This window comes from Engraulis encrasicolus, chromosome 5, assembly GCF_034702125.1.
Source record: "Engraulis encrasicolus isolate BLACKSEA-1 chromosome 5, IST_EnEncr_1.0, whole genome shotgun sequence".
Lineage (NCBI taxonomy): Eukaryota > Metazoa > Chordata > Actinopteri > Clupeiformes > Engraulidae > Engraulis > Engraulis encrasicolus.
The window spans coordinates 28,941,833-28,953,556 of NC_085861.1; the positions used below are offsets into that span (position 1 = coordinate 28,941,833).

The 11,724-nt window shown below is 40.9% G+C and overlaps 1 long non-coding RNA gene across 2 annotated transcripts; it reads right to left on the minus strand.

Moving 5' to 3' along the window:
* Positions 1-5,129: 5,129 nt before the first annotated feature.
* Positions 5,130-6,628, minus strand: LOC134449228 (uncharacterized). Of its 2 annotated transcripts, none has more exons than XR_010034922.1 (3): positions 6,558-6,628; positions 5,401-5,421; positions 5,130-5,245 (listed from the first exon to the last, which is right to left on the minus strand). It is a non-coding gene; the product is annotated as an uncharacterized LOC134449228 (long non-coding RNA). The 2 variants fall into 2 exon arrangements; XR_010034923.1 differs by having other exon boundaries at positions 5,401-5,424; positions 6,558-6,622.
* Positions 6,629-11,724: the final 5,096 nt, after the last annotated feature.

The following is an 11,724-nucleotide window of genomic DNA, read 5'->3' on the forward strand; positions in this document are numbered from 1 at the left end:
CAGCTGTACAGGGCGGCCGTGGGGTCGGGCCGGAAGGTGGCACTGCAGGGTGTAATTGATTGTCTTCAAAAGCAAGTGAGTACTGGTACTCCATGCCAAACCGCATCGCTTGCAAGTAATACACTATGGCACCCCAACCCCATCACACACACACACACACACACACACACACACACACACCTTTTTCATACTCTGCAAAAGAATGATGCTGCCTATGCAAATCTGCACAAGTTTGTTTATGGAGAGCTTTTTGTTATCTTTAATGAATGTTATGGGTAAGCTAAGGGTTGATTTACCAATGTTGCACTCCTAGGGTACTTCTCAAAGCCTAGTCCTTGCCTTGGTAGTCCCACAGCCATGGAGTCATGCACTCTCAAGACAAGGCTGATAGCCTCGCAAGCATCTCGATTATGAGTGGAACATGCTTGGAAGCGTGGAAGTGAACTTCAAAGCAGTTCCGTTTTGGCCACTGAACAGTTGTCTTCAACTGATTTTAAACTGTAACATGATCGGTTGGTGTTTCCGTCCTTTGATGCATGCTTTGATGCCCTGTGGGGTGTGGGATCGGATGGGTGATCAATATCAGCCTGTAGGTCTGTGTTGCCCATTTTCATTTTACTACCCAACTGTACACAACTGTTTTGTTTTTGTTTGTTTTTAAGACACAAACCAGAACCAAAGAGTCGCTGCTCTTATTGGACTGCCACGCTTCTTGTCGGAGGATTCCTCCAGCTTGATCCGAATGTGTAATGTATGTTATTTAAAAAAAATAGAATTGAGGAAAATAAACTGAGTTTACCACAAACCATTCACAAGTCGATTTGCGTGGGTTGGTGGTTGGTTGGTAAGAGATGTATGATTATTTTGATTGGAAAGAGTTGTGCACTCAAAAAAAGGGGGAAACCGAAACTTTATAACACGGGTGCTTTAACAGTTAGTGGGTACTGGGTAGTAGTGGACATCAAAAAGTAAAGAGGAGGAAACTGACACTCCGGTTGCAATATTTTTCAAGGCAAATGGACTAGCCGACGCGACCCGCTTCGACCTACAGTCTTTGTCAGGGTGCAGTCACTCAATCTCACCCAATCAAAAGTGGTAACTTTTGAACGGGTGCACAGATTGGCACCTTTTTTTCCCCCCCAACTTTTTCCAATTGGTTGTAAACACTCGTCCTCCATGCCTCCGGTCACCTCTGTCTCCGGGGCTTGCCTCCATGGCCTAGAGCAGCTCCTGTACACCCCTTGAGATGGCATATTTCAGCATACTAAAATGTATCAAACTACTTAATGTTCATTAATGCTTTATAAAAATTAGAGATGCACCGGATCCAAGATCCGGTTCCGGATCCGGCAGGATAATAGGGTTTTTCACAGGATCCGGATCCGGTTCCAGGATCCAGGATCCGATAGCCGAGGCTTTTCAGTCAAAATAGTTTGAGCCAACGTAATAAAAAGGGCCCACGTGTGTGAGTAGGCTATGTGTTTCAACCCTTTCGTAGGATCCGGTATCCGGTTCCGGATCCGGCAGGATCTTAAGCAGTGGATCCGGTATCCGGCAGGATCCTAAAAATCAGGATCCGGTGCATCTCTAATAAAAATGCCATTAATCCGCCAGATATTTGGGATGGTCAATTTATGACACTGTTTTAGGTAAGATTTCACTCTCATGTGAATGCATAGTAAGAGTTATCCCCACCTGAAGTGTTATTGAATTATGCACAGCCACAGATGGCACACACATTTGTTTTAATTTTGTTCTGGCATTATGGGGGGGCAGAACCTTGCCATCCAAGAGCCGCATCTGGGCCCAGGGCCTCCATTTGAATAGCCCTGGTCTAAGGCCTAGACACTGAGCTTTCTTGATTACTTCTTAATTTCCACCCAATACTTTTTAAATTGGCACAACCGACATAATGGATTGGCTATCAGTGTTGCTCCTCAACTGAACTGGCTAGTATCACGCAAGTATCAGTGACTTGGGAAGTGCATAACTTTGAAGATAGATGATCTTTCCAGTTTCAACTGATTTGCAGCAATTCCAAGGTGTGGAAAATGTTCTTGCCTCTTGCTTTAAATCTCTACACCTTTATCCTAGACCATCCTGGTGTGTTGTTTGTTCTGTTATTAGGTCAACATTTTAGAGGCAAGTAGATGCACTGACAGAATAGGGGGCTGAACACTTGCTTCGCCTTCCTATTCATTCTTTTATTTGTAAAGCAACTTCAAAACCAAAAATAAATGTCATAGTACTTTATTATTGTGTGGGCTTTTGAGTTGGTCTTTCACATAACTTGTCCATGTCATGGGCATGAAGGCTATGAAGAGATTTTTGATTTCTATGCATTTAAACTTGGTACTACTATTTCACTCATCACAAGAATGGCATGAAAGTTTCAAGCTTAAATATTTGTTTATGTCCTCAGGCCCATGAGGACTCACTTGACGAGGTAATGGCTGGCATGGATCTGGGACTGCTTATCGGACATGAAGGTGTTCTCGAAGATGCTTTTCCGTCTGAGGTCTTCCATGTGGCAGTCGTGGTAGAGAAACACATCGTTCTGCAAAACCTACATGACATCCCTACTGCCTTCGCCATGCTGCTGGGCACCATCTATTGCCTTAATTTGGAATACCCCAAAATGTTGAGGTACACCTTCGAGTTCCTGCAGAAAGCCATCATGGGCATTCAAGCTGAGAAATGCTCTGCAAGAGTGCATGGGCTCAGAAATAAACTTCTGCCCTACCGCATGTAAGGTTAACGTGATGTGAGAACATTGACAGCAGGTTATGCTCACCATTGAGTACTTCACTGGAAAAGTGATGGCAGAGGCCAATATTGTAATAGTTAACAGAAGAAAACTTTTTTTGAGGACCATAAAGACACCATACCACACCAGAGTTTTCCTGGACTTTTTTTTTTTTTTAAGTGTCCATTTGAGTGTCACCCCTTTGACAGAACTGCATCAGTGACCTTCCCAAAAGAGCTCACCGTTCTCCATCTTGAGACACACACACACACACACACACACACACACACACACACACACACACACACACACACACACACACACACACACACACACACACACACTGGTGCACATAAACAAAGTGACTGCATTACCAATTATTTTGCTTATCTCAAGACTCATTTAAGGAGCAAGGAAGTTATATTGGTGCAAGGGAACAATACTACAAGAGCAGAGTTTTTTTTTTTTCTTTCTTTTGAAAAGGTGTTTGGTGCACCTCATTCAGTAGTCATGGAAAATGCATGTTTCTTCTGGTGAAATTGAGCTGCCCAATGTTGATTGCTTAGGATGGTTTCCGGTCTGAAGTCTTGTTGTGGAGACAAAAATAGTGCACAACCTACACAACGCTTCCAATGACATTGTCATGCTGCTGGGCACCATCTACTGCCTTAAGTTTCCTTGAGTTTTTGCAGGAAGCCGTAATGGCCGTTCAAGCTGAGAAATGCTCTGCAAGAGTGCATGCACATTTAGATTAAAGCGAACATTTTACCAAAAGAAACATGAAGTGTGCTCACTATCGCACCACCCAAAATTTCACAACTTTTTTATTTTGTTATCTCAACAAATGTTTTATTTAAATGACTTGAAGCATGTTTTGGAAGTAATGTTGTTGAAAATATTGTTAAAAAATTAATACATCAAAAGGGTGTTGTGCACCATATATTGGGCAAGTATCTTATCACTACGTGTGAAATTCATTAATGCATACAAAGGAGGCAGATGCCAATGTTGTGGTTCTTGCAGAAAGCCATAATGGGACTGCAGCTGAGAAGGGTTTAAACAAACAATTGAGGGAAGTGTTCATGTTGTGTAGACATGACTGACCAGTGTGTTGTTTTTTTTCACTATGGCAAATGTTTTTTGGTTTCACGCCGCCGCCAGTGTTTTCCTGGACTTTTGTTTTAACATTGTTTGTGTCCATATCAGTGTGACCTCTTTAACTGACCCTCAACAGTGACTGCTTAAAACTTCCCCCTCAAAAAAGTGCTCGCCATCCTCCATCTTGACACACATGCACGCGCGCACAAGCGCACCCTCATTTTGAACTTTGAAGCAATGTATGGTACCAATGGAGACGTACAAAAGTACAAATGGTATTAGTGTATCTACCTCGTGAGGTTCAGTGGAACAACTTGCAGTAGAAAGCCATAATGGGACTTGCAGCTGAGAAGGGCTCAAACAAATAATTAAGGGAAGTCTTCATGGTGTATGGACATGACTGACCAGTGTTGTTGTTTTATATGGCAATCCAGGAGTTTTCCTGGAGTTTTGTTTTCAAAAGAGATTGTTCCAATCTCTGTGAACAACCCACTTTTTGTACTCTGGTTCCATGGCTCTGCTATAAGGTCTATTATTAATCTCTGCTATAAAGTCCTTATTGTTGCAGACAATTGTCAACTGAGTGAATGTTTCCAGTAAAAAGAAAAAACTAAACATTTCTGAATAGATGCAATGCTTCAGTGTTTTCTTTCAATATTGTGTTTGTGATTAACATTATGGGGAATTAACTCTTGCTTTAGGTGTGGTCTAGTTGTATGATACAATTAATGTCTATTGATTCCATCACTTAGTTAAATTGTCAATGGATAAAAAGCTAAAACAACTATGAAGTCTTAAAACATGAAATGTAGACAACTATAATGTATTTCAATCAACTTGAATTTAATTTGGGAGTTGAGACAAATGTACAGCACAAATTGATTGTACTTGCAAACGTAAGGCAGCAGGGGAACTTGGTTTTGAAAGTCAACAGACTTTTAATGTTAAGTTGGCTTGGCAAGGGATAAAAAGTTAAGGCAGCAGGAGAACTTCCTTTTGAAAGTTTAGCAGACTTGAAATGTGAAGTCTGCTTGGCAAGGGATAAAAAGTTAAGGCAGCAGGAGAGCTTACTTTTGAAAGTTTAGGCAAGGGATAAAAAGTTACAACAACTATGACGACTTACAACATGAAGTGGAGACGACAACAACAATATATTTCAATCAACTTTGTTGACTTTAACTTGAGAGTTAAGACAATTATATATCACAAATTGATATTACTTGCAAACTTAAGGCAGCTTGGATTTGGAAGTTGAACAGGCTTGTAATGTTTTACAGTGTACTCTAATTATCCGGTATGTGCGATTGAAGTAAGGGAATGACTGTAGCAGGGTCACTTGTTGGGCAATTACATGAGGCATAAAGGTATCCCCTGCAGCTGAGCCAAATTGATAGAATGCATCTAATGGAGAGAAAACAGTCACACCAGTTAACATAAAATCTGAAGTTTAAAAAAAAGTTTCTCGAAATGTGCAGTATGAGGTAGCCATGCAGGTGTGAGGTTAAATGTCACAGCACACAGGTAAGCTAGTAAAGGGAGTAAATGGAGGGGCCTACCCTGGGCAATGGTGTCCATACCTGCTAGAGGAACAAGACATTAATCATAATTATACACACCATGTCCATGATACATCAGCAGATATGCTTTACATGCTGTGACACATTAGCATGTGTTATGCACTCCATGACACACATAATCATAATGCATATCACCTATATATATAGCTCTAGTTCAGAGTATGTGCAATATCTAGGTTTGTATATGCCTTTGGATGACTCAGGGCCAAAACTGGAACGTTGTGTGTATCACTAACAATGGTTGTCTGTTACCCTGTTTATATGTTTGCTTTGGGGTCCTAAGTCTGTCTATTGTGGTAATTGATGTTAATTGTGAATCACACTTTCTCATGTCCACTCTGAATTTCTCTCCTGAAGAGACAATAAAGGATAATCTAATCTAATCTAATCTAATCTAATCTAATCTAATCTAATCTAATCTAATCTAATCTATATCTGAACAGGTGAATTAAAGCAGCACTCAAGGTGCACATTACTGTAGTGAAAGGAAAGTAGCTGCAAATGTCCAGCCTCCATTACATTGTGACAAAAGAACTTTCGAAAAAGAACTTTTGAAAGGGCACGTTTTGTCCATTGGGCAAACGGCCAGGTGCTTTAGAACCACCTCGTCCCTACCTGTGCACACCTATGCATGTATTATGCCACCTATAATCTTTCATAGGGCCCAAAATTCCTGGCGGAGCCAATGATTGTACGAGGTGGCATAATACATGCATAGGTGTGCACAGGTAGGGACGAGGTGGTTCTAAAGCACCTGGCCGTTTGCCCAATGGACAAAACGTGCCCTTTCAAAAGTTCTTTTTCGAAAGTTCTTTTGTCACAATGTACTGTGATAAATGTTGACATGATAATCTACAAGTGTGGCACAATCAACAGCATGTTACAATAATGCTCCAATATAGCCTCTAGTCTATAGTAAGGCAGCCAGAAGTTTCACATCCCCAACACCTAACTTTCAGAAGCTGCCCTCCAAAATGTAATGTAATGTCTTGCACACCACTGAATACACACAGTGTATGCGTACATACACACTACTGTTTTCTGTCCAGAACCGGTAATTCTATAGGATACCTTATTGTCTTCAAAGAGAGCTTGTTTTATGTTGCAGTGAAACAAGCTAACTGCATAAATCTTACCGAAACTGAGCATGATAAGACACACTGACCATGGATTCACCATTTTCTCTTCCTGTGTTTTTGGACGAGCTGTGAAAACAGTTGATAGATGTCATGCATGTCAGATTATTATTGCCTTCACAGAAATCACTGCAAAGGCTTATAGTATTGTAATGAAAGGGTTAATTTAGGTGCATTGGAAATAGTACAGCACACTAACACATCCACACCACATGGGGGCACTGACTACCTTTTGCGGCTCTGAGCCTTTAAGTAGTAGTGGAAGCCATCTTGGTTGAGATTACAGATGGTTCAAAGGACCCTGAGTTGGGTTGCACTGGATTCGCTTTTGCCATCCCGTCTCTGCATATCGCTGTCAAAAAGAGGACACCTGATAATTTATCAGTATTTAGAGTAGAGTTGTTGACAATTTTAGATGCCCTTCAGTCACTGGAAGGTGCCAACATAAAGGAAGTAGTCATATGCTCTGCACTACAAGCAATCAAATCTTTCAGGTCTACTTTTAGACAAGATATAATTATTGAGATGTATGATAGCCTATATAGGTCTCAACATGCTACGCAAGTCTCTTTTATGTGGGTTCCTGCCCACAGGGGTATTGAGGGTAATGAGGAAGCTGACCAACTGGCTAAGCAGGCGGTGGTGGTAGACAAACCAGATATGGAAGTAGCTCTCAGTAGAGCAGAAAGTAAATCACTTGTCAGAAATTATTTTATTAGGAATGGCAGGGTGAATGGGAAAGGGCTGTGAAGGGGAGGCATCTTTTCTTTTTTCAGAAAACTGTGGGTTTAAAGGGAAGAGTTGCGATAAGAAGTACAAGGATGGAGGGTTATCACTCAAATCAGAATAGGTCACACTCAATTAAACAAGACACTTCACATCATAGGGAAACACCCATCAGGTCTTTGTGAATATTGCAGGACGGAAGAATCAGTGGTACATGCATTACTTCATTGTGATTAATATATTCTTCAGAGGAAGCAAATTCTTCACGAGCTTAGGAATCAGGGTAAAAGCATCAGTCTGGTAAATTGTGTCACTTGTGTTAGACAGAGTACGCTTTTCACCTATTTAAAAGAAACAGGTTTATTAGACAGGATTTGAAACACACACACACATGCACACGCACGCACACACACTCACACACACACACACACACACACACACACACACACACACACACACACACACACACACACACACACACACACACACACACACGCGCACACACACACACTTCACTTACACAATACTTGAGATTTAGGGAAAGTAGACTCTGGCTCTTTTAGGACAGTAGAGGGTGGACATGCGCCTGAACTGAGCGCTACTCGCCCATTAAACCCTCAAAGAAGAAGAAGAAGCAGCTTGGATGAGAAGCGGGATAGTCATTTGGAAAGCAGAGCCCTGGAGAGAGGCTGAGCTCGCATGCTCTGCGTGGGGCTGGCATTGGAGCTAGCTTGCTCAGGGTTTCAGGGACTGACTTTGGGACATGTGGAAAGTTTATGGATGTATGGACCTTTGGGATTTTATGGCTTTGACGTGGGGTTTCCCCCACAACTATGACCATTGGAGGAGAGCCAGCTGGCGAAAGGCTCTGAGGACTGAGCTGTCCGACACTGATGTCATGGCTTGTGCTGGTCCAAGGGTTTCAAAAGGTAAGCTCAGTTGCCCTTACACAGCATCCAGACATTTGGTTTCTTACATGCTGACTACCACGTTTACTGCACACATCCTTAGAGTCAGGTAAGTTCAGTGTAGGGTTCCTTTTTAGTAGGTTATACCGGTAACTTCATTATAGTACTGTTTTAGACTACACCTAAACTTTCATAGATACAGACAGACACCTTTAACACAACTCTTCCCATGATTAGATAAAAAATCAATTGTTATTCAATGTTTTGAGAAATGGTTACCTGCCCTATATGCTCCCTGAGCATGCTACTATCCCGCCACACTGCTCGCATAGGGGCACTGTTTGGCATTGCTCCCATAGGGGCACTGTTTGGCATTGCTCCCATAGGGGCACTGTTTGGCACTGCTCCCATAGGGGCACTGTTTGGCACTGCTCCCATAGGGGCACTGTTTGGCATTGCTACTATCCCGCCGCACTGCTCCCATAGGGGCACTGTTTGGCACTGCTCGCATAGGGGCACTGTTTGGCATTGCTTTCTTGCACAGGTGAAGCATACTGTAAATGCAATTCTGTGAAGTGCTGTGTCACATTGGCAGTGGGAGTTTCCCAGGCGGGCTTTCTTTCGCTTACACCTGGGTCATTCCACGCCAAATCAACAAGAGCCCGCACACTTAGGTCTCAAAAAATTCTGAAAATATTACCAAGTGTACCCGTGGTACTTAAGAGAAACACTGTAAATTTATTTGAATGTAAGATGTATACTCTCCGTGTTACAGCCAATTTTACTGGAGGAGGGGGGTGTCCATTTTGTTCACACTCTTTTTTTTGGCAAAGTTCACAAGCCCGTAGCTCAATAACTAAACCATGCAGGAAGCTCAAATGTGGCATGCTGGTACATAGATAGGAATAGTTTGTTGCTAAACTGTCAGTTTTGGTCTGTATGATCCTGCATCGTCATAGCATTCCCTCAAAGATGATACAAATTGTACTGGAGTTTTTGGCTGTGCTCTGTTTAGGCCTTCAGAAGACATATTTGTGCCCAACATAGCCTCTTGATTTTTTCCCTTGTAGAGACAAGTAGGAACACTCTCATAAAAAGCTATAAATAGAAAGGAAACCCCATCAGTGTTTGACCAGAAGACCTCACAAGTCTGACAAATCATTTTGGGTGTCATTTTCAGAGCTCCAGAACCCCTTGTGGGATTGTCCACAGATTTTTATTTTATTTTTTTCTTCATTCTCCATGAATTCTTCTTTTTAAAAATGCCAATGAGACTTGTCTTATGTGATGTTTTCTTTTTTAATTTCCACCCTGAACATGGGCAAAATGCAAAAAGAGCTCACTGGCAAATGTATGTTGATTAGGTGTGACCAAAGTAGGATAGGGTAGTCCACAATACACTTCCATATAGAATGAAATTATAACATCAATTCAATTAAACATCACAAATTATTGATCACTTTAACCCTCTGAGGTCCGAGTGCCCTTAAGAGGGCAATGTGTCTCCAAAAACAAATCTGTAACTCTGTGAGTTTTTATCATTGAAACATGTAAGTCACACCATTAGAAACCTCTGACCTTACAGATCCCAAATATATATATATGAAATGAAAATACTTGAAAATGTTAGGGTGGTGCAAGCAGCCTAAAAGCCTCTGAAAAGCCTTAGACCTCAGAGGGTTAACTGATGTAATTGTGTCCTTCACTCATAAATATTGAAATATTGTAAAACATTGTGTTGTGTTATCGATGCCAACTAGCTGAGTTTGGGCGACAGTATGACTACTTTGACCCTCACTCCCGACGCGTCTCTTTAAGGCTAGGCCTTGTATTGTACTGAGAGGCTGTGAGTTTGAGCCAAGAGTGGCAGACTACACAGGATGTCCTTGGTTACAGTTGAGGGAAAAAACAACAACAATGAGGTGTTCACTTAAATCAGTGTTTAACCTGATCACTTTTAAGGTTTTGTTTCAGATCTTGTACTTAACAAATTGTGAATAGTTTGAACTCCTTACACCACAGCCCGTAGTAAAAGACAATAATGACAAAGTCTATGTTGAACTGTATCAAGTCAAGTCAAGTCAAGTAGGTTTTATTGTTAATTTCTTTACATGCACTGGTCATACAAAGAATTTAAAATTACATTTCTTGCTTTCCCATACAGACATAGACTAATCTAGGTAAGGACGTAGACAGTATAGACATAGACAGTACTTATACATGGACTTAAGACAGTATGGACATAGACAGTGCTCATACAGACATTTAAAGTGCAAGACTGGACAGCAGAAGACTTGTAGAGGACATACATTAAAGAGGTATTGTTGTGCTTTTGTGCTTTTCCTAAAAAAAAGTCCTTTATAGCGTTCTGACATGGTAATAGTAGCATTTGAAGAAAAATAAATATTAAAAATGTCTGTCAAGTACACCAGCAGCAGTGTGTGTGTGTGTGTGTGTGTGTGTGTGTGTATGTGTTTAGTGCAGGTAGAAGGTGCGGTGTGCGTCTGTGTGTGTGTTCGTGTGTCTGTGTGTGTGTGTGTGTGCGTGTGTGTGTGTGTGTGTGTGTGTGTGTGTGTGTGTGTGTGTGTGTGTGTGTGTGTGTGTGTGTGTGTGTGTGTGTGTGTGTGTGTGTATGTTTGAGTTTAGTGCAGAAAGTGCAGTGTGCTTGTGTGTGTGTGTGTGTGTGTGTGTGTGTGTGTATTTGGGTAGATGACGGATAGGCAGTAAAAAACATTTTTTTCACAAAACATTGTTTATGAGGGAAAAAAGTATATGTCTACGTAGTGCAGCAATTAATCTTTCAAAAAATCCAAGTGGTCACAATGTTGGTCTATTCATTGATTATTTATTTACGTTGATAAAGCAATTTGCTGAAAATATGTCCTTTGGTGTGATGTTAAGAAATAAATATATTAAGTAATGTAGAAATGGCTTGATGGAGTTTCATGAACATTGTTACACTCTTCATATTTATTGGATTTTTTAAAAGTCTTTATTTAATGAGAAATTACCATTTAAGTATTTTTTTCCCATTAGATGTGAGATTATTAGAAACCTTCGAGGAAAAACAGGGATATCTTTCTTTTAAATGTTCAAAATTGTCCGAATTTATACTAACTTTTCAGGGACGATAATTTGTTCTTCCCTAATGCAATATTCAGTGTTTATCAAACATATTGTTTAGCTCAAACAAATATTTGAGCGTTTAAAACATGTCACACCGTAGGACATTCATGTCACGCTAAAGGACAGAAATGCAAAACTGAGCCAGAAACAAATATATCAACATGATTATTTTGTCTTTTGATCATAATATAATGTTGTAGTCAATATGGACCTACACATTACACTTATAAGTCTTTGAATCGTCGATTATCAGCCTATCGTAACTCTTAATGACAGCCATGCGGTCATTGAATGTAACCTGCAGAGCTCATAAGACTCATACTGAAGGGTGACCTTGGCATGACCATCACACTTTTGTAGGTATGCTATGACTGTCACACCATTGAACCTGTAGTGTGTAGTGGCCA